This window comes from Mobula birostris, chromosome 13 (assembly GCF_030028105.1).
Source record: "Mobula birostris isolate sMobBir1 chromosome 13, sMobBir1.hap1, whole genome shotgun sequence".
Lineage (NCBI taxonomy): Eukaryota > Metazoa > Chordata > Chondrichthyes > Myliobatiformes > Myliobatidae > Mobula > Mobula birostris.
This window is the reverse complement of record NC_092382.1, coordinates 48,396,253-48,418,687: the sequence shown is the minus strand read 5'-3', so window position 1 is coordinate 48,418,687 and position 22,435 is coordinate 48,396,253.

Sequence of the window (22,435 nt, the reverse complement as noted above, 5' to 3'; positions counted from 1 at the left end):
GGTGATAGCATATCAACCAGCTGAAATCGGTGGGGCAGAAACAGGAATGTTATCACCATCGGCACATAACAATTGATGTACATGGCAGACCTGACTTGGGAGACCTCAGAATGGAACAACTGTCCCAAGAAGATGGGAAGATGAGGATAAAGGGGAAGCCTGTTAGGACCGAGATTAGGAAAAACTTCTTCACACAGAGAGCGGTGAATCTGTGGAACTCTCTGCCACAGGAAACAGTTGAGGCCAGTTCATTGGCTATATTTAAGAGGGAGTTAGATATGGCCCTTGTGGCTAAAGGGATCGGGGGTATGGAGAGAAGGCAGGTACAGGGTTCTGAGTTGGATGATCAGCCATGATAACACTGAATGGCTGTACAGGCTCGAAGGGCCGAATAGCCTACTCCTGCACCTATTTTCTATGTTTCTATGTTTCTATCGAACAGGCACTATCAAGGGGATAATTTTCAGTCCTCTCATCCTGAAAATCAGGACAGTTTTGTCAAAAGTAAGATATCCTGAATCGAAAATGGGTAAGTAAAGACGGGCGGCTTGAGTCCAACGACAATTGGGAGCCTAGATTGGATGGATTCGAAGAATAGATACAAAATATGGACATGAAATAATTTAATATTTAAACCGGAATTAAGAGCAGATATTACACTTGTGCGTTACAGGTTTAATTCAACATGAAGGGAATAAGGTATTGTACTGCGATGGCATCAACCATGACTGGGGCCAAGTTCCGTCTTGTTCCAGAGACAGTAGAGCGGACAAATGTGTTAACAGTGATCTCGTTGCTTGGTAAACACACAGTGAACAGAAACGAATCATTTCAACGGGCACGGGTAATACGGTCTAACAAAGGATAAACTGAGGACCCAAACTTGTATTATACATACCTGGACAAAAGGTATAGTCCCTATGCTATAAAACTCTAGATGTGAGATTATTCAGTATCCCAGATGATATCTATATGAGTCAGTATCCAGGTCCAATTATTCAGCAGCCTTCAGGTAATGATGGCCATGGTAAGATCACAGTTATGTGAGATCGCACTCTTGTGTATATTGAGTGGGGCAGTCATCTACACAAGAGGTATATCGACTGGGGTGGTTTCTCAAAGGTTGCTTTTATCATTATAAACTGTCAACAGTGGAATGTAGTTCACGGTGAGAGTAGAATGGGGCAGGTTCTAAAGGACCCGGAGAAGAGTTTCTTTGTCAGGGGCCAAACCCTTTCTAGGATTTCAATACTGTTAGACAAATCAGTACCCCATACCCACAAGAAACGGAAGCTACACTGGAGCCTATATGTAGTGAGACCCAGCGTAATACAAACGGGTTAGGATTAGTGTTAGAGGATACAGGGGAATTTGTCACTTTGGTACCAGCGTACCAGCAGGTGCAGGTAATCTTTAATCTAACTGAAATAACGGTGCCTGAATGGCGCTCACATACAACAAAACCATGAAGTACTCACCTTCTTGGGAGACAATAAAGCAGGAGTAAGTTTAAGCCAGTCAAAGATAGAACGTAAAGAGAACTATTGGAGTGAGTGGGAGCAGGTTATGCATCGGGGTAGCAACGATCAATACCCTAAATATAGCAGAACGAGAAAGCCAGGTACAGTCCCTCCATCAGAAAATAAAGAGTATTACTGGAGAGAATTACCAAGAGCAGGTACAAACTGATTGGTCGAGATGCATCTCAGGTAACTCTGGATACTTTTAAATTTCTGAAGCCCCTTCAAGGTACAACAGATCTGATTATTGGCCACATAGACCTCATGTCTAAGGAAATGCTTAAAACTGAGATATGTGCTACATATGCTAGTTGGTTGCTTACCATGATCGGCACTAATTTATTACAACTTGGTGCACATGAATTGCCAAATTTGGTCTCAGATGAGCAACTAAATGAATGGGTCAGAGAAAGGGTGCCATTGTGTCATATTAGAAGCCTTATAATAACCGACAGAGTACGGGGTACCTGTGATAGTCATAGTAGTCAAAGTCACACTTTATTGATCCTGGGGGAAATTGGTTTTCGTTACAGTTGCACCATAAATAGTTAAATAGTAATATGTAAATTATGCCAGGACATAAGTCCAGGATCAGCCTATTGGCTCAGGGTGTCTGACCCTCCAAGGGAAGAGTTGTAAAGTTTGATGGCCACAGGCAGGAATGACTTCCTATGACGCTCTGTGTTGCATCTCGGTAGAATGAGTCTCTGGCTGAATGTACTCCTGTGCCCACCCAGTACATTATGTAGTGGATGGGAGACATTGTCCAAGATGGCATGCAACTTGGACAGCATCCTCTTTTCAGACACCACCGTCGGAGAGTCCAGTTCCATCCCCACAACATCACTGGCCTTACGAATGAGTTTGTTGATTCTGTTGGTGTCTGCTACCGTCAGCCTGCTGCCCCAGCACACAACAGCAAACACAATCGCACTGGCCACCACGGTCTGGTAGAACATCCTCAGTATCGATGATGGAAAAGGAAGGTTTTATGCTGGAGCAGTAGTCCACATCCCCCAACATTGAAATAAGTCAACCTACCTTTTCAAAAGGGTTCACAATGTTGGGAAATATCATGACAATACATAGATATCTTTAAGTAACTCAGCAGTACATGCTATTGTTATGAATTGTACTGAGAAAGGGAATAGATTTATCAAGATTCTGTCAAGGGGGAGACCACTGGTCTTGTCCAGAAGAAATGACAAAGCAGAAGCTTAGAAATTGTGGTTTCACTACTTATCACAATTGTTCTTTTTCTATTTTCCCTGTAAATGATCAGTCCTTCTGACAATATACATTGGTGGAACAGACATATTATATCGCAACAGGAGCCACAAGTTATATCAAGGGATGGAAACAATGCCCTTTGGAAAGTCACAACGTCGCCATTGGGACTGTGGCTTTAGATAAGACCATTGGAGGATGAACCTTGCATCAGTCAGCAGGAGGCAGAGTAATAAAGGAGAACTTCAAGATCCAACACACTGATACAGATGAATATCTGCGGGGCTATGTTATTACTGAATTGCCACCAATTCCTCACTTGACTGCAGACTGGATAAATGTTGCTGAGGAGGCAAGGGAGATAATGCATCAATAGACTAAACACACCAAGCTTATTAAACACACGCTGGTAAGGCAAATGAACTATTGAGTTACCCAGGCTTTTGGAATTGGGGGACAAATGTTTAAATACATCCATGGGTAAGAATAGTATCACATGTTGCTGTAATACTAATTTTATGTACCCTGATAATTGTATTACTCAATGTATGTCAACTGAAAAGCCGGAAGGCTGAAATAATGCGAAAAATTGAGGGCAACGCTTTTTTGAAACAGCAGGGGCCATTGTCACTATACGGTGTGTGAACTTAGTTGGTAAATGTCAATACTTTTATAGAATATAAGTGTTGCACACCGACTGGGGATCCATAGCAGTCTTATGGCCAGTCAACTGAAATGAGAGGGGGATAATGATCCGAAGATAAATATATTTGGATCAAGAGGAGGGAAATGTTGGCCAGAGGAAACTGCAGTCTGATCAAGGACAGGGGAAGCAGGCAAGTCAGTTGCCTTTGTTCACCCCATCCCCCATTTTGTGGACTGAACAGTTTCTTGCTCTTGGATAATCCAATCAGAGCAACTGAATGTGGACATTGGAAGCTTCAGGTAATGATCTGCTAAACCTGAGACCATTCTCAAACAAGTAGCCATTTGTTATGTAAAGGGCGTGGACTCAGAACTGACGCCTGACTCAGGGAGAATCTAATCAGAGCAATAAACCTGAGACCATTCTCAGAGGAGTTGATACTTGTTATGTAAAATGCCAGACCTTCAATCGGTAACCTCATTAGACTCTGTCTGGGTTGCCTCATTTAACTGGTTTGGGCCAGTCAGAGTGTGAGAACACACATGCACAAGGCTGGGGTGGGCAGAGCCATGAAACAATGTCGGCTGTAGCCCTGTACAATGAGCAGTAAGAGGGCGACCCAGGTACGTCAGGTGACCTTGAGCCAACGGGATGGGAATCCAACAGTTCAAGTTGTGAGGGTCAGTATGAGACTCAGGAGTCCAGATAGACAGGGGCGATAACGCTCCAGCAGCCAGAGACCAACCATCGCGACTCGGGAGGACCGCACGGACACTTGGAGACCGGGATCACGTAGATCGTGCACTCCTTTTCCGGGTAATACCTTTTCTCTTCACTGACTGTTCATGGAGTGTCAGGGGTTCAAATAGGGTGCAGACCTGTAGATAAGAGTGTCAATCCACCTGTTTTTTTTAGTTAAAATAATAAAGGTTACTTCTCGGTATATACATATTCTCTATGCCTCACTGATCATTTTTACAAGGGGTGATTCTTGTAACAAGTTAATCCCGTGATTGTACACTTTCCCTCTTGATGGAAAATTAATAATTTAATATGCAGACTAGGGGCCGGGCATTTAGAACTAAATATAATATTAACGTGCTAATCGTGTTCGGATGTTCAGTCACAGCCCGTGGTCAATGATGACGGGTATTATTACTGACAGCAAACTTGAGTTAATTGACGAGTTTAGATATCAACGTCACTGCTGTCTCCGAGTTGGGACAGAAAATGTAATAACAGTGTTAGTTTAGTGAGGGAAGTTCTGAATAAGCAATGAGATGATCTATGCGGATATTCATGGACCCGATAAAAAACATTTCTCACATGACTGCCGATATTGAGGGAGTGACCTTGTCTGTGTGGCCAATGACCGGTCTGACTACGCAATGAAAACACCAGTGATGCGTCATCAGCGACGTGATCGTTCTGTTTACTAAGAACTAGTCCCAGAATCGTTCTCGGAGTAAGAACGATCTTATCCCACGGCGTTGTCTGATAAGTTGGTTGGAAATTTCTAAAGACACGGACAAATACAGTACGGAAACAGGCCGTTCGGCCCGTGTAGTCGTGCTAAACTATTCTCCTAAGTCCCATCGGCGAAGATAAGGCAAAAAAAAACTAGAGCAATTCCGCCACCCGCCCACAGTGCGGATTGGCATTCGAATTTCCTCAACACTAACATCGGTTTTTCAAACTGTCCTTAACATTGTGACTGCAAGATGTTTCTGGAATCCTATAATTTATCAGAGCGATACCCGGGACAAGAGCTAATTTCCAGTATCGACCTGCGAACTGGGTGAACTGGATCTTTCGCAGTCACTGTTAAACGTGAGAAGTTTCGCGAACACAGGAGAGGTTTCACGCTGGAGCGGAGCAGGGCGGCTGGAACAGGCGAACAGTGGGACTTTGACGGCAGAGCTGTGGGTCACAAGGAGGGCGCTGATCTGAACTAACAAATGTAGGTCTTTTCACTGGGAAGGGAGGGGGATAGCAACCTGCGAATGCAGGAAAAAAAGATTAAAATAATCGTCAATGAGCCGGAGTGAGAAATCATTCGCGATGATAAAGCGGTGAGTAATGAGACAAACAAGGACAACGCCGGGCTCAGTTGGTGCAGAGTTTGCCTGCAATGGGTGGTGAATTAATTGGGCCAGGCAGGGAAACATCACTAATTCATGACATCCTTTCAGTAATGAGAGCCAGGGGATGTTTTATCGCGTCCTTCAGTTGCTCCCTGAACTTGGTCTGGGTGACGGCGTAAAGAGCCGTGTTTGTGCAGCAGCTCAGAAGCTGCAACATTGAGCCTAGTCCTCGCAGAGAATCAGCAGGAAGCGTCACGGCAGACAAAGCAGACAGTCGGTTCCAAGCAGAATACACAGTGAACGGTGCCCACAGCAGGACGAAATTGCCAGAGATGATCGCAGTAAAACGAGGGATTTCCTGCGACTCTCCATCTGCGGGTCTCTGGCACTCTGTCCCTTGTCAGCACGCCGGAGTCTCCTGCGCCCTCTGCTGGTGACTATAACATGCCGGACAGTTAATCCATTCGTCAGCAGGACCAGCAGGAATGGGATTACAGGAGTGAGAAGGTAATTAAATAAATCCATTGGTATTGCGACAGATGAAGGCACATAATATGCGGTGTCCCTACAAATAAATGGAGCAATTATTAGTGCATAACGCCCTGACAGCCGAAAATACCAGTAAGTCTTTATTAAACAGCTGATTACATCCACTGTCCCCAGAATCACAGCCGCAGTTTTCCCAGTACAATATTTTGTTTTCAACTTCTGGCAACAAATGGCCACAAACCGGTCAAATGTGAAAATGACGCTGAACCAGACCGAACAATCGGTGGCGGCGTAAAGCAGGAAGCTATGGATTCTACACACTGGTGTATCCCTAGCCCCGAGAAAAAACTCCATACGCAAATAATTAAACGGAATCTTGTTCAATATCAGGTCCAGGATAACGACCATAAGATCTGCAGCTGCCATGGCAACCAGGTAGCGAGTGACAACTCTGGAGAGACCGCACGTTCCTCTGGACAAGATTAAAATCGTCACCAGGTTCACTGCGAGAAGCATAAAAAAAAAATCAGTGGACACACATCAGGGAGCGTTCTCTGTGAAGTGGACATACAATTTATCGGATTTGTTGTCTGTCATGTTAGTAAATCATTGGTCATCTGTAAGTCTAGTCATAGTCATAGTCATACTTTACTGATCCCGGGGGAAATTAGATTTTCGTTACAGTTGTTCCAAAAATAATGAATAGTAATAAAACCATAAATAGTTAAATAGTAATATGTAAATTATGTCAGGAAATAAGTCCAGGACCAGCCTATTGGCTCAGGGTGTCTACCCTCCAAGTGAGGAGTTGTAAAGTTTGATGGCCACAGGCAGGAATGACTTCCTATGACGCTCTGTGTTGTATCTCGGTGGAATGAGTCTCTGGCTGAATGTACTCCTGTGCCCAACCAGTACATTATGTAGTGGATGGGAAACATTGTCCAAGATGGCATGCAACTTGGATAGCATCCTCTTTTCAGAGACACCACCGTCAGAGAGTCCAGTTCCATCCCCACAACATCACAGGCCTTACGAATGAGTTTGTTGATTCTGTTGGTGTCTGCTACCCTCAGCCTGCTGCCCCAGCACACAACAGCAAACATGATAGCGCTGGCCACAACAGACTCGTAGAACATCCTCAGCATCGAGGGAATCAATTATTACATTCAAATCGTAAGTGAAATCAGAGAAAAAAAATCTAACGCAATATTTCCGAACTGATATTACTCAAAAGCAACAGCGAAAAGCACAGATAACGATCACTGATAATTGGCAACTTCGGGCGTTTTTGGGGAGAAGATGCAAATGGAACATCAAACACAAACTCTACAGAAACTTAAATAACTTTCCGCAACAATGACTCTTTAGATCAACAGCAGGCTCCCCCTCCTGATCATTATACCCCACCATGCAAAAGTCTTTTACACACACACACACACACACATACACACACACACACACACACACACACACACACACACACACACACATACACACACACACACACACACACACACACACACATACACACACACATATATATATATATATATAGAGAGAGAGAGAGAGTGAGGGAGAGAGAGAGAGAGAGAGAGAGAGAGAGAGAGAGAGAGTTAGGGAGCCTAAGAATATTATACAGTATCGTATTGTCAACGTGGAGTGGAGAACCAGCTTGCAAATCTGGCAGGAGAAAACTATTTTGCGAATTATTGACAATTACAGAATGTCTCCTCGGTGTTTCACGCTCCCTCCCACTTTTCCCAACTATGATCCCCTCTGCCTGACCTCTTCCATTTCTCAGTCCACAACAGAGACCCATATGAGAAACAGGTTTATCATCAACATCTTATGACAGGAAATTAGTTATTCTTGCGACAGCAGTACAGTGGAATGCACACAATTACTACGGTACTGTGCAAAGGTCTCAGGCATCCTCGCTATACATAAAGTACTGTCAATGATCATCCTGTCTGCAGTAGCTCCGGTGAATTCGCTCAACGTGCGAGTGATTCAGAGCAGCGGAATCTGTCCAAGTTTCGCACAACCCTGTAACCGATTCGAAGCTGCTGACATAAAACTCGGATAAGCTGGTCGACTCTCTGGGACACTTTGAGCGGGAGATGTGATTTTGCTGCGGCAGATTCCTGCCCTTATAAAAGAGATTTTCCTCTATTCCTTTGCATTTATTCCATTCCTGCTGAAATTTTACTTATCCGCAGTAATGTCCCTCTTTTATCCCCAAAGCAATGCATCGCTGTCAGAATTTTATGGCCTGTTCGTAATTTTCCAGTTTGTGGATTTTTTTTTCGCTTCAGAACACCGACAGCGTTCACAGCCAAATGTAAACGCCGACGGTAATAAAAGCATTAGTGGAGAACGTTTTTGAATGGAATCTGTTGTACAAGGAGTTCTCTAAATCACTGAGGTCACAGTCAAATGAGCAGGCCGAAAATTTCAAAACAACAACAGTATGGACATCTGATAGAGACATCGTTTGGAGGATAGTCAGAGGACAGCGAATACTCGCAAGAACATTTTAACAATAGTATAGTAGAAATTGAGATCTCTCCTTTTTTTTGAATAAAATGCCAATGTAATTCAAGGAAGAATTCTAAACTTCGAACGGTATTGCAGAATTCAATCCATATAGACAACTACATTTTCTGCTGCACAATGTTATTCAGATGAATATTGTTTGAAATTACCAGAGAATAAGCGAGTCGAGAATATTCACCATAATGTAACTTCCCTCAGAAGAAGACAGGTAATGAGCAGTTTCTCTTTATCATTATTATAACCCAATTCTGCGAAAGCCTCAGAGTGACATTTGAAAAGCGAATGAAGGATTGTTTTAAAGCACGTGAATTACAACAGGAAAGGACAGAGGTGAAACAACTTAGATATTTGCTCACCGATTCCGATAATGCGGAGATGGAGCTGCAACAGGACGAATGCCAGTGGTGAACCGTGAGGAAATGACAACGGATTACCTGGACAGCCCGAGAGTTTTAGAATAGACAGTCGGTTCTGGGAGAAGTGGGAAGGCGGGATGTTCTGTTCGGTGACGTGGCAGGCACATACGGAGCTTGGCGGCGCTGGGTGTGCAGTGACTTTGGCGGGTAGTTGATAGTCAGACGGGTTGTCTGCGAGAATAATCCGCATTTGGAAGTCAGATTAAATTCCGTTGCAAACACAAGGAGTTTGAAGCAACTTGATTCAAAAGTCGATATTTTTGAGCGGTCGATGGAGCGACTGAAAGGAAGCAACGCATCCAGAGGCAAAATATCAGAACCTCGTTCGTGAACTGATGTGAGCAACGATTGAACGGGGTTTACCAATTGGATCATTGTCCATTACACCCGCAGAATTTCAAGAACCACAGTGAACAGCATAATGCAGAATTTGAACGTTTGGAGATTTCTTACCTGGAGTGTGCGGCAGTAGCAGTAATTTCGAATGGGTGATAAACATTAGAATTGTAAATTTAACATTGTATAGATGAGCTTTGAAGAGACACTCACTGGGAAGAGCAATGATAGCGAGACCAGGGTAGTAAATCACTTGAATGACTTTTAATGCGTGCGTGATTCGAAAGTCCAAGGTCATCCATTCATACTTCGCAAAGATAAATTGAGCAGCCCAGAAGACATTCTTCGGAGCTTCTGTCGCATTCCACGCTGCTGTTCCCGGACTCTGATCCATTACGGAACGAACAAACCTTCCTTCCGCAGAGTGTGCTCTCTCTGTCCCGCTGTGTGGATCAGCGAACCGCTGTGAGTTCCGGAGCGGCTGTTCAGTGATAACTTAGTGATTCCGATGATTACTAATAGCAGAGGGGAACTCTCTTGTGGCGCCAAAACCCTCCTTGGAAATGACGATGTTGGCATTTAATGAAATGACAGACGCAGTTAACCCTTTTTGCATTACAGCTGAGCAACAGGTGTGAGAGTTGTCAAATGATTTCGAGCATTAAAGTTTTATATATTCATAATTTGTTTAGATATTTTTCAGCAGATTTAGCAAAAATGAGGCTTAGTAAAATTCAAGGATGAAGTAAAATGTGTACTTCCTCTCATTAATCACGTTTAAAAGAAAAGGATATTTGTTTCAAAAAATTACTTTTGAAACATTATGATTGTAAAGCAGAGTGGCTTGAGTGGCTTACAGAGAGAGAGCGAGACTGAGAGAGAGGGGGAGAGAGAGGAGAGAGAGAGCGGGGGGAGAGAGAAAGAGGGAGCGAGAGAGAGTTTTAAAGTGCAAAATCAGTTGCATTGGGACAGTTCCACTGTCTCGACCTCAGAGATCTGTGTCCAGTGGTATAAACAACCGTCACAAAATGACCTCTTTCTTGTTCCCAGTGAAGAACCGTGAGGTTATCTATGCCTTGACATGTCCTTCGCTCTCTCCGAATGCAAACAGATACTTACAGAATCAAAATCAGGTTTATTATCACCGACATGAGTCGTGAAATGTGTTAATTTAGCAATACATATTATAGAAGAAAAAGATAAATAAATCAATTACAGTGTATGAGTATCGAACAGACTAAAACATGGTGCAAAATAGAAACATTAAACATTCAGGCAGTGTTCACGGATTTAAAGTCCATTTAGGAATCGGTTGACAGAGAGGACGAAGCTGTTCCTGAATCGCTAACTGTGAGTCTTCAGGCTTCTGTATGGTACCAATGAGAAAAGGCCGTGCCTGGGGTGCTGGGGGTCCTTAATAATGGACGCTGAGCCGCTCCTTGAAGATGTGCTGGGTACTTAGTAGGCTGGTACCCAAGATGGAGCTGCCTAAATTTACGACTATCTGCAGCTTCTTTCGGTCCTGTGCAGTAGCCTGCCTCACCCCAAACCCTTCTTATCAGACAGTGATAGAGCCTGTCAGAATGCTCTCCCATCTATTGAAGTTTTTGAGTGTATTTGTTGACATACCAAATCTCTTCAAACTAAAAATGAAGTATAGTCGCTGTCTTGTCTTCTTTATAGCTGCATCGATATGTTGGGACCAGGTTAGGTCCTCAGAGATCTTGACACGCAGGAACTTGGAACTGCCCACTCTCTCCACTTCTGATCTCCCTATGAGGATCGGTATCTGATCCCTTGTCTTGCCGTTCCTGAATTTCACAATCAGCCCTTTCGTCTTACTGACGGTGCGTGCAATGTTGTTGCTGAGACACCACTCCACTAGCTGGCATATCTCGTTCCTGTGCGCCCTCTCGTCTCCATATCATATTCTACCAACAATGGTTGTGTCATCAGTACATTTATAGATAGTATATGAGCTATGTCTAACCGCACAGTCATGGGTGTACAGAGAGTACAGCAGTGGGCTAAGCACACCGCCCCCCCCCCCGCCCCGAGGTGCACCAATGTTGACCGTCAGCGTGGAGGAGATATTAACACCAACCCGCACCAGATTGTGGTCTTCCAGTAAGGAATTCGAGGATCCAATTGCAGAGGGAGGCACAGGGGCCCAGGTTCCGTAACTTCTCAATCAGGATTGCGGGAATGATGGTGTTAAATGCTGAGCTATTGTCACCAAACAGCATCCTGCATAGGTATTTGTATTATCCAGGTGGTCTAAAGGCGGATGAAGAGCCATTAACATTGCTTCTGCCATTCACTTGTTGTGGCGATAGGCAAATTACAGTGGGTCCAGATGCTTGTTGAAGCAGGAGTTTACCCTAGTCATGACCAACCTCTCAAAGCATTTTATCACTGTCGATGTGAGTGCAGCCGGGTGATAGTCATTAAGGCAGCTCACATGAATCTTCTTCGGCACTGGTATAATTGTTGCTTTTTTTTTGGAGGAGTGGGAAATTCCACCCGCAGCAGTGAGAGGTTGAAAATGTCCTTGAATACTCTCGCCAGTTGTTTGGCACAGGTTTTCAGAGTCTTTCCAGGAATTCCATCAAACCTTTCGCCTTGCGAAGATGCACTCACTTTAAAGATAGCCTAACATCGGCCACTGAGACGAAGACCAGAGCGTCACCGCGTTCAGCAGGGGTCTGCACAGCTGTAGTTGTACTCCCGCATAGTTGGGTATATCTGGTAGTGAAGCACCGCTGCCATTCATGCTATTGGGTTTTGCTTTATAGGGAGTAATGTCTTGCAAACCCTGCCAGAGTTGTCGTACATCCGATGTCGCCTCCAACCTCGCTGGAAATTGTCGCTTCACCCTCCACAAATCATACCTGGTTTTCTGGTACAGACCAGATCGCCAGATTTAAATGCCACAGATCTAGGCTTCAGCAGACGACGTATCCTCCGGTTCATCCACGGCCTTTGGTTTGGGAATGTACAGTAATTCTTTGTAGACACACACTCAGCCACACAGTTTTAATGAAGTTGCTAAAAGCCACACTATACTCATCCAGATTCGAAGATGAATTCCTGAATACCGTCCAGTCCACCGATTCAAAGCAGACCTGTAGGCGCTCCTGCGCTTCCCTTCACCGTACCTTCTTGGTCCTCACTGCTGGTGCTGCAGTCTTCGGGCTCTGCTGTACTCAGGGAGCAGAAGTACAGCCAGGTGATCAGACTTCCCGAAGTGAGGGCGTGGAATAGCACAGTAGGCATTCTTGATGGTGGTGTAACAGTGGTCCAGTGTGTTGTTCCTCTGGTATTGCAAGTGATCTGTTGATGGTAATTGCTTCGTGATTTTTTTTTCAGATTGGGACGGTTAACATCCTCCAAAACGCTGGTGAGAGCGTTGAGGTACGCTGTTTCGTGTATGTTGATCCCATTGCTCTTTCCTTATGCCACCAAAATTTTTGACTAAAATGTCTGTTCTCTCTTCTCTCCAACAACCTTGAAACAAGTAGAGTGATGATCATTGGTCCCAAACGAGGTCCGCACTGACACAGAAGCCTCTTGAACCGTCTTGTTCCCCCAGAAGCGATCGAGTGCAATGGTCTGACTTTCAATATGATCATCACCATTTTATTTTTCAAAGCAGTCCCGGAGGCACAAAGCACATTTGACCCAATCTACATCGTTGGAACGTTGGCAGTCTCAGGCAATATTTGTGAGGAGTTTATTAAGTAATATTATTATTATTATTATTTCTACTGCTACTATTATTACTGTTATTGTATTGGCGTGTGGCCAAGTGGTTCAGGTGTTCGTCTAGTGATCTGAAGGTCGCTAGTTCGAGCCTTGGCTGAGGCAGCGTATTGTGTCCTTGAGCAAGGCACTTAACCACACATTGCTCGGCGATGACACCGGTGCCAAACTGTATGGGTCCTAGTGTTTCTGGGAAGAGGTCTCCAACTCTGAGTCGGGCTTTCGATGCTTCTTTGTCACCAGTTAGTCTGCCCAAATCATTGCAATGTCTCCCATGGAGGGTCATACTCGTTCCACTGGTTAACGTATTCTTCCATAGTGCTGATTCATTTTTCTGAGTTGGCCTCTCATTTAAGTTTTCTGGTCTGTATTTCTTATCAGAATTGCATATACCTGCATGGAGTGCTGAATCCTGTTTATTTTGTATGAAAATATATACTTCAGAAATATTATCAGATAGTTGGGTGATTTTTTAAATGTCTATTTTAGCTCTTTCTCCTTCGGTTCTCAGTAGTGTTTATCTAAATGTGTTTGAGTGTAAATAGACTTTTCTAAATTTGTCAATTCAGTTCTTATTTTTAATTGTGAAGTTTCCAGACTGGAATGGGACCAAGATATTTTGCTGAAATAATATGCTAATATGGGTATAACAAAGGTGTATATTGCCTTTGTTGTATTTGCTATGTCATGGAGATCTGCTTGGGAAATCCTATTATGCCCTTAAGTAAATTTTGTCAACAGTTGTTGTTTTTTTTTTAATTTTCGCCCTATTTTCTATTTTATTTACCTGTTAATATTCCGGATACCTGGGCCAAAACGGTGATTCCCATCGATAGATGCTGCCTGACCTGCTGAGCTCCTCCAGCACATTGTGAGTATGGCTTAAGACCTCCAGCATCTGCAGTATCTCTTGTGTCCCATATTCTTGTATGTTTCCGAAAAAGACATGCAAGTAGGCAGAGAGGGTGCTGTGGCTCTGTTGGTAAAAAAGTTAAATCAAATCATCAGAAAGTTGACATGGTTTTGGAAGGTGTGGAGTCATCGTGGGTAGAACTAAGGAACTGCAAGGGTGAAAAGATTTTGATTTGTTTTGGAGACCCCCAAACAGTAGTAAGTATATTGTCTGCAAATTAGAACGGAAGAAAGAAAATGCATGCCAAAACAGCAATGTTACAAGAGTAATGGGAGATAGTCAGCAGACAGATTGGGAAAATCAGGTCGGCGCAGGATCCCAAGAGGGAGATTTCCTAGAATGCCCACAAGATGGTTTTTTTTACAGCAGCTCCTGATTGAGCCCAGCTGGGGATGAGCTATTCTCAACTGGGTGTTGTGCATTGAACCGGAATTAATTAGAGTTACTTAATGAAGAAGAACCTATAATGGCAAATGATCTTAATGTAATGGAATTCACCCTGAAATATGAGAAGGAGTAGCTAAAGTGAGATGTACCAGTATAACCATAGAATGAATAGAATTACAAAGTCATGAGAGAAGAATTGGCCGAAATTGAAAAGAAAAGAACATGGGCAGGGATGACGACAGAATGGCTGGAATTTCTGGAAGCAATTCAAAGGCACAGGATATATACATAAAAAAGAGGAAGATGTATTCTAAAGACAAGATGAAACAATCATGGCGAAGCCAACATAAAACAAGAAAGAGAGGGCATATAACAGAGAAAAAATGCTGGGAAGTTAGAAGATTGGGAAGCTTTTAAAAACCAACAGATGGCAACTTTAAAAGAAATAATTCAAAAGAAGAAAAAAGATGGAATACCAAGTTAAGCTAGCCAGTGATATTAAAGAGGATGCCAAATGTTTCTTCAGACACATAAAGTGTAAAGGAGAGGCGAGAGTGGATATTGGACAACTGGACACCGATGCTGGAGGAGTAGTATTGGGGGACATGGAACTGGCGGATGTACTGAATAAGTATTTTGCATCAGTCTTCACTCTGGAAGACACTAGCAGGATGGTGGATGTCCAGATATCAGTGGTCAGAATTGTGCAAATTTACATTACTCAGGAGAAGGTTCTTGGAAATAGAATGGTCTGCAGTTAAATAGGTCACCTGGACCAGAAGGTGTACATCTGAAAGTGATGGCTGAAAAGATTGTGGAGGGATTAGTAACTATGCTTCGAGAATCAGTGGATTCCGGTACGATTCTGGAAGACTGGATTTTGGAAATACCACTCCACTCTTCAAGAAAGTAGAGAGGTAGAAGATACAAAATTATGGGCCAATTAGTCTGACCTCAGTGGTTGGGAAGATATTGGAGTCGGACATTGAGGACGTGTTTTCAGGGTGTCTGGGGCACATGATAAAATTAGCCATTTTCAGCATGTTGTCTTCAAGGGAAAATCTTGTCTGACAAGCATGATGACATTCTTTGAATTCATTGAAGAAGTAACAAGTAAGACAGACAGAGGAGAATCAGTTGATGATGTGCACCCGGACTTTCAGAAGGTACTTGACAAGATGCCATCCATGGGTCTGCTTAAAAGTTAAGAGCCGATGATATTACATGAAAGATTCTTGCATGGATAAACAGTGTCTGATTGGCAGGAGGCAAAGAATAGAAATAAGGGGAACCTATTCTGGTTGGTTGCCGGTGACTGGTGGCTTTCCACAGGGATCTGTGCTGGGACCGATTCTTTTCATATTATATGGTAATGACTTAGATGGCAGAATGGATAGATTTGCTGGAAATTTTGCCGATGATACCAAGATAGGTGGAGGGACAGGTAGTTTTGAGGAAGTAGAGAGGCTACAACAGGACTTCGACAGATTGGAGGAATGGGCAAAGAAATAGCAGATGCGATACAGTGTAGGGAAGGGTATAGGCATGCACTTTTGGAAAGGGAATAAAAGTGGCAGATGAAATACAGTGTAGGGACTGCAGGTCTACATTCAGGTACTCAGGTTCCCTCAGGATTATGTTGCCGAACGTTATCAGCCAAACACTCCGATACAATATGTGCTTCATTTTGTTACAGACAAAAGAACCATTTTGGAACTAGAAGTAAAGTACATTTCCACAGTGGTGGAGAAACGCTCAAACACCCCTCACCATCTGTGAAAACCCTTCCAACCCCTCCACCACACCCCATCACTGTAAACCCCTCTGACCCCGACAGCACCCGTTATCTCTGCAAAACCCTCTGCCATCCTCCCTGGTGCATTCAGGCGACAGTTGACCCGAGAAAGACACTGCCGTGGCAGAAGGCAGGGCTCATAAAACACCCTCACACTTTCTCTTTGTAAACCTTCAGATCTGCATGGCTGTCTTGACTAAACCTCTTCCCACATTGTCTCCTGTTTAAAAAAGAACTATTCCCTTTTCTCAGTTCATTTGTCCACACCATATCTGCTCACAGGATGAGATTTTCCTTTCCGGGACACCACAGATGGTCTCCTCTTGAACAGAATGGGTTTCCCTTCCTCCAGCATTGAGGCTGATCTCAGTCCAATCGATTCTATTTCCTGAAAATCTACCTTCACTCCATCTTACAGTCACCTTAACATTGACAGAGTCCCTCTTGTCCTCACCTGCAGCCCCATGAGCCTCCACATCCAAGGCATCATCCTCCACAACTTCTCTCATCTCCAACCACCAAACACAACTTTATCCCACCGCCGCCCCCCCCCCCCACCAACACTCTGCTTTCCAGAGAGATTTCCCTGTCTATTCGCCCCTCCCCACTAATCCCTTTCTTGGAACGTGTCCTCCCAAGCGAGGGAAGTGCTACACCTTCCTATTTACCTCCTCCCTCAGCTCCATGCAGGATCACCATCAGCCCTTCCAGGTGAGGCAACACTTCACCTGCGGGTCTGTTGGGTTCTTCTACTGTATCCGGCGCTCCCAGTGCGGCCTCCCGTACATCAGTGAGACCTAATGTAGATTGGGAGACGGCTTTATCAAGCACATTCGTTCCGTCCGCAACGAACTGTATTTCCCGATGACCAACCATTTAAAATCCACGTTTCATGCCAATTTGACATGCCGGTTCATTGCTCTACTAACAAGATGAGGCCACTCTCTGGTTGGAGGATCAACACCTTATATTGCATCTGAGTCACCTCCAACTTGACATCATGAGCATCGATTCCTTTAACTTCCACCTCAACCTTCTCCTTTCCCTCTCCCATTCAGTCCTCCCTCCTCGCTTCTCCTCCACTGCCTCATATTTCTCTCTGGTGCCTCCTCTCCTGCCCTTTCTCCCATGATCCACTCTCCCATGCTGCCGGATTCCTACTTTTCAGCCCATTGCCTTTTCCAAGCAGTTGTGTGCTTGTCGGCGTCTATAACAGAATTTTTGGCTGAGATAAAAAGTAAAAATAGGAAACGTGCAATTCTACTGGAGTGAATGCAGAGGGGAGTCGGATGGAAATTTATTAGAAATCTGGAAGTGAGATGTCATTATTTTCCTCGAAGCAGAGTAGGCATCGGTGGTTTCGGTCAAAAAAAAAAAATCACGCAATTCGGAATCAGTGCTGTGGTGTTAAACATTCCTCCATAACATTTTTGTCTAATGCGATGGACAACTGCAAGCTTTACTGTAAGTTCGTGTTGGCCTTTTTTTTCCAATTTAATTTTTATGCAAAAGACTAAAGTAGGAAATGAGCAGCATTTTTGCCGATTTGGTCTTGAATGTCCCCAGAACCTGTCTGGCTTTCTCAGACCGAAAAGGGTCTGGCGGTGACGAGTGCGGGAATATGGTGGAAAGCTGAAAATAAAAGGTAGGATGAGCTTAATAATCGGTAGGAGTGGAGTCGCGGGGTGCGGGTGTCGGAGAGTCTGTTCCTGTGCTGTGTTTCTCTCGGGTACTAAACCAGATTTACTCTCCCCCGCTGCCACGTTCTCCGATGACTGCCGGTTCTGTGGAGTCAAGATCGAAAACATTGCGACCGCCTCCGAGAAGAGCTTAGATTCTTTTTATTAATTAGTTGAATAATTGATATGAGCGGATATTTCACTGTGCTGATGAACTGCTCTCTGAACTTGGACTGCTTTACTCCATAAACAAACGTGTTTGTGCAACAACATAATATCATCAGCATGTCTCCGGTGTGTTGAAAAATGTGTTCAGAATCATTTTAATTATTTGTGTAGCCCCGCTGGCCAGCCTCAGGGTCGCTCAGCTCGCCGTCGTCTAGGGAAACAGCCCTCAGCACCGCCAAACTAGATGATTGGTTTGTGTGGATGCTGTGTGATATACCCCACCCCGCCCAAATAACAGACAATACACCAGATACGATTAAATGAATTACAGTTTTACAGATATTACTGGAACTATATGATTAATGGAGAATAAAATATAAAAGGAAAATAAAAGGCGCCACACCTATCAAAGTTCAATCTCTTAGTGTACAAACAGTTGGAAATCAGGACCCTCCTCCTTCACCCTGCGTCTCCCCTCGGACCACCTCGACCTGCCGCCTGGGACCAACAACGATGATCGACTAGACGCTCCACACGCGTCCGTCTCCGTCACCTCTCCTCGCCGAGCACCCTCGACCTCGGACTCCTGCGCGGGGTCTGACTCTGTTAGCGGACTCACAGCACCTTGTCCATCCTCTGTCTCTCTCTCCCGCCTTCTCCCAAAAACCCACATCACGGTAACAAACAGACACACAGAAAGAATAACATCTATCCCAATTGGTTTGTTCACCCTCTTATCTGTAGGTAATCCAATCAAACTGCTAGCGGGAGGACTTTCTCAGCAGTTAACATAACAAAGAAGCCATTTCAATTATAACATAACAAAGAAGAAACGCCTTACACTCTTCCCCACCAAATAAAATTTATGTCCTCATGACATTAACAGAGTTCACCATTTCTCCTTATAAAACCCAACCCAGGTGCATAAAGCAGTGACATAACTTCCCAGGGTTGTAGAGATCACACCATTTTCTCCCGGCGCTGTATAAGTCAACCTCTCCAGGGGGTGCCTACTCCCTTGAGACCTCTGTACCTCCTCAGCTGACTCTTCCGGCTCAGACTCCACAGGTGACACCCTGGCCTACCTGTTGGACCCTCACCCTCACTGGGACCCCTCAGCACCTGTGAGCCCTCTGCCTCGGGCTCTGGTTCCACCCTCTCTTTCCCCAATGCCGGCTGTATTTCAGGTGGCTCCTCAGCACCCTCCCTCCTCTCCCCTAACTCAGCGGGGGAAGGGCCAGGTGCCTCTTCTTCCGGTACCGGGGAATCAGTGAACGGAAGGAGGTGCCACACGTCCGAATCATCGTCTTCCGATGACGTATCCCTTTTCGGAGTGGGGACCAGCCCCGTCCCTTTCGCAGCGGGCTCTTCCCTCGCCCTGCGCCCTTGCAGAGTCCTCATACGAGGCGCAAACTCCCATTCGGGCTCTAGGTCTACCTTCACCTCTCAACCCAGAGGCAACAAGTGGTTCCGATGGAGTACATTGACAGGCCCCCTCCCATCATCGGGTCTCACCCGGTAAACAGGTAGATTCGGCATCTGGCTCTCTACCACATAAGGGGTGGCCGCCCAGTGATCCGCCAGCTTGTGCTTACCAGGTAGTCCTAAATCCCAGATAAAGACCCGGTCTCCCGGCAATAGTTGGGAGAATTTTACTTTCTGATCATACTTCTTATTCCTCTAATTCTGCTTGGTGGCCGCCGTCTCAGCCAACTCGTACACCCTTTTCAACTCTCTCCTTATATCGGACACATACTTCAGATATGGCTTCAAAGGTAATTCACCCGCTTCAGTCCCAAAACACAGGTCAATGGGCAACTTCGCTTCCCGCCCGAACATCAGATAATAAGGCGACTACCCCGTAGCGTCATTGCGAGTACAATTGTAACAGTGAACCAAATGGCCGATGTGCTGACTCCACTTACTCTTCTGTCCAATCTCCAAGGTGCCGAGCATGTCCAGCAGGGTCCGGTTAAACCTCTCGGGCTGAGGATCACCTTGCGGGTGATAGGGTGTGGTCCTGGATTTCTCAAACCCAAGCATACCCAGTAATTCATGGATAAGTCTGCTCACGAAGTCCCGTCACTGATCACTATGGATCCACCCGGGGAGGCCATAATGAACAAAGTACTTCTCCCATAACAGTCTTCTGTGTCTGCAGGACTGGCTGGCGGAGTTTGGTGCAATGTGAGAAAAATGACTGGACATACCAGTTGAATTTCCTGTTGATGGAACATATGGCTGGGAACCAGGGGTTTTTGGCGGGGAGTTGGAGGAGAGACCGTGAGGAGAAACGGAATTCCGAGCCGGCACTATGGTCATGTACTGATGATTTAATCCAGAAAAGATTGGAAGACTTACAAGTTGGGGAAGATCAAGGAAGTGGTCTGACTAAGACGAACAGAAAACCGAGAGCCCAGAGAGGGGAGTTTGACTACACGCCAGCGGAGATGAAGCGATGGAGGACAGACCTCGGAAAAGATACTATCGACAGTTTAAATGAAGTGGAAAAACTGAAAGTTGACCAAAAAGAAGTCATCAGGAAGAAAAAAAACGGAGGCTGAACATCCTTTACCTGCTGCTTTTCAGGTCAGGGTGGAAGAAGCTGGTGAGGTGCGAGAGGTCCCGGGTTCAAATCCCGGACGAGCCCCCAAATGTAGCCCCCATGGCCAGCCTCAGGGTCGCTCAGCTCGCGGTCGTCTAGGGAAACAGCCCTCGGCCCTGCCAAACTGGGTAATTAGTTTGTGTGGATGCGGTGTGACGTACCCCACCCCACCCAAATGACAGACAGTACACCAGATACGATTAAATGAATTACAGTTTTACAGATATTACTGGAACTATATAATTAATGGAGAATAAAATATAAAAGGAAAATAAAAGGCGCCACACCTATCAAAGTTCTATCTCTTCGTGCACAAACAGTTGGAGCTCAGGACCATCCTTCTTCACCCTGCGTCTTCCCTCGGACCACCTCGACCTGCCGCCTGGGACCAACAATAATGGTCGACCAGACGCGCCACACGAGTCCGTCTCTGTCTCCTCTCCTCACTGAACACCCTGGACCTCGGACTCCTGTGCGGGGTCCGACCCTGTTAGCGGACTCACAGCACCTTGTCCATCCTCTGTCTCTCTCTCCCGTCTTCTCCCAAAAACCTACGCATCACAATAACTTACAGACACACAGAAAGAATAACATCTATCCCAATTGGTTTGTTCACCCTCTTATCTGTAACATAATCCAAACAAACTGCCAGCGGGAGGACTTTCTCAGCAGTTAACATAATAAACAAGCCATTTCAATTATAACATAACAAAGAAGAAACGCCTTACACTTGGATCCAGTCCGGCAATGGTGTAATAAAGGAATTTGGCAACATTCACCGACCACAGGATGATGAAGCTTCCGGAGATGGTGAGAAGTAAGATCACAGACCTCCTCCCGCTCTCCATCTCCGGGTCTCTGCAGTTCTCCGCCTTGGTCTGACCCCTCAGCCCCTTACGGACGCGACTGGTCACGAAAATGTGTCTGACTGTCACAGCGTTGAACAGTATTAACACGAACAGGAGTAATGGCGTGAGGACGGTAGAAAGCCGGTCATATCCCACCCACCCGGGATCCGTATAGTAGTTCGGTATTTCAATACAGTCCCAGGGTATATTGTCAACCACTCTCACAGAACGATATATAAAGACGAAGGGCACATTACTAAAGCAGAGCAGAACGCCGGTTGTTGTCAGAACCACAGCTGCAGTTTTCCCGGTGCAATGTTTTATTTTCCGCTTCTGGCAACAAATGATGACAAACCGATCAAAAGTAAAAGTGACGGTGAACCAGACAGAAATTTCTGTGGCTGCCTCTCCCAGGGCAGAGATCACACTGCACACGGGGGTGATGTCCAGGAAAGTCCCGGGGAGGTAATAATAACTGAACGGCCACAATATCACCGCAAACACGATGGTCAGTAGATCCGCCGCTGCCGTAGCTGTCAGCAAAACAGAAAATCTGAAGCAGCACTTCAACACTACGCATGCTGCCAGTTTCAATGCCAAATACCCTGCAAAATCAGATCAACACTAACAAAACATCGCAAATATAATAACATCATAAAGCACTCCATTTCTACCAGCTATAGGTCAACATCTGCGCAAGAGAGCACAACAGCTGCATCATTGCATGTGTCATGGGATCTTGCCAAAGCTAAGAAGCCATTCGCTGATGCCGAGTTGATTGAAACGTGAGCAATTGATACAGTTGGCGAAGTTTTAAGTCATGATGAGAAAACGGTTGTGGAGCTATTAAAGACGGTGCCATTGTCGGCTAACATGGCAACAAGAAGAATAGAGGTTTTAGCGGAGAAGTGTACATGTGTGAGTCATTGTTTTCTTCAAAGAACTCTATCAAGAACCAGGACAGAAACAGACTCTCCAATGCACATCTCGGCCAGTGCCTCAGG